The following is a 2,500-nucleotide window of genomic DNA, read 5'->3' on the forward strand; positions in this document are numbered from 1 at the left end:
AGAAAGATATATAGATACGTGGGTAGGTAGGTAAGAATTTAGATAGATGAATTGATAAATATACATATAGATAGATAGATTGATATGTGGATAGGTAGGTAAGAATTTGGAGAGACGAATAGATAAATAGAGAGACATGTGAGTAGGTAGGTAGGAATTTAGATAGATGAATAGATAACTAGATAGATACATATAGATAGCTAGATATGTTGGTAGATAGGTAGGAATTTAGATAGCTGAAGAGATAAATCGACAGATAAGTATAGATAGACAGACAGACAGATCGACAGCTACACAGATCTACCTCGCGGGCGGCGGGCGGGCGAGGGCGGCACGTCGCGCCGTCGGCAAGAAATCTCGGGCGCCAATTTTCCTCCGCAAAAGAATCGGATCCTCTCGGCCTCGCTCCCGGCCTCGCAATCAGCTCGCCTTCTCTTTTCGGGAATTTTTTCTTCTCCATTAATCTGCAGGCTCTCGAGGGACCAAACTTTAAGTCCGAGACGTTTGTGGAGAGAGAGAAGGAGGGGGGAGGGCGGGGCGGGGGGCGGAGGGTTGGGGGTGGGGGGTTGGAAGGGGGGATGAGAAATACGCGGATTTGAGACGGTGACAGTTAAGGACGCCATAATCACTAAAACGGTCGTTTGTGTTTTCTTTTGTTTTCTTATTCATTTCTTTTTTTCTTTTTGATTATCAGGTGGACATTTCTCTCTATTACATCTTTCGCAATATCAAACACAAACGCATCATTCTACACACCCACACATACACACTCACATACATACATACGCACGCACACAATTAAACCCCCACGCGCAAGCACAGAGAGACAAAGACAGAAAAAGACAGACAGCAAGACAGAAAAAGACAGAAAAAGACTTGACAGCAAGACAGAAAAAGACAGAAAAAGACAGGCAGCAAGACAGCCTCTCTTGTCTTTCCCGCCGGCGACCTTTACGACACAAGGAGATCGACAGCGGCTCAAACGGATCCAGAAAACTGCGGTCAAACCCATCAAGAGCGATTGGCAACGACCGAGCCCTTCTTAACGGGGTTAGGGAAGGAGAAAAAAGGAAATATATAATATATGTGTATAAATATGTATGTAGATGTATATGATAGTGTGTGTGTGTGTGTGTGCGTGTGTGTGTGTATGTGTGTGTCTATATATATATATATATATATATATATATATATATATATATATATATATATATATATATATATATGTGTATATATATATATATGTGTATATATATATATATATATATATGCATATATATATATATATATATATATATATATATATATATATATATATATATATATATATATATATATATATATATATATATATATATATATATACACATACATACCTACATATATATATATATATATATATATATATATATATATATACACACACATGTACATATGTATATATATATATATATATATATATATATATATATATATATATATATATACACATATATATATATACATATATATATACATATATATATATATACATATATATATATATATACTTACACACACACACACACACACACTCAAACATATATATATATATATATATATATATATATATATATATATATATATATATATATAATTGTGGTAGTTGGACTTCCAGACGGGAAGCGGAGCATAAACAGAAATTTCAGGACTAGCGTCGTAACCAAGATCATCATGTAGGAAAGGACTTAACAAAAATGTCGTGCTTCTTATTCTTCTTTAATGTATAAAGCCAAACGTTTCGGGCGTACTTCCACCCATTATCAATGGCGAACTGTAAGTGAACAACATATAAGATTTAACAATTACAAACAGTATCAAAGTATATACAATTACATTAGATGTAAATATGGAATTCATAAGCATTAATGACTAGTGTTGGTGTAAACCATAGTTTAACCTATGTAAGGTAAGAAAAATCATCTAGGCAACAAAGATGAAATACAATAAGTATCAGATTTGTACAATATCCATAGGACACAATCAGTAACACAAATTGACTAGTATGAGTTATATTCAAGAAAATTACAATATTCTCTAAATTGAGGAAATGCAATAAATTCATAATATCAAAGACAAAGTATGTGATAATTTAAGATACAGAATCAAATACATTGAGACAATAATGCCAGATTCAAAAGAACATAAGACAGAAAACTTTGAACAAAGGAATCCGAGGTAAGCGGGAAAGCCGGCATACTATTTTGGGCTATAAAATCTTAATCCAAAACTTTTCTTAGGTTAATCTTTACAATTTATGAGAATCAAAGTTAAAAGAGTCAATTAACAAGGTTATGATCATGGTTACTAACCTCAAATTTACAAAAATCCATGGAAATAAGAGCAGCGCAGCAGGTGACGCGTACTGTAAGCCACCAAGGGACGCTATGAAATGGCGCGGTTTTCTACCAAACTTGAGACTATCAGGAGAAAGAAAATCCACATGTGAAAATGTGAGACT

This window comes from Penaeus vannamei, chromosome 28 (genome assembly GCF_042767895.1).
Source record: "Penaeus vannamei isolate JL-2024 chromosome 28, ASM4276789v1, whole genome shotgun sequence".
Taxonomy (NCBI): Eukaryota; Metazoa; Arthropoda; class Malacostraca; order Decapoda; family Penaeidae; genus Penaeus; species Penaeus vannamei.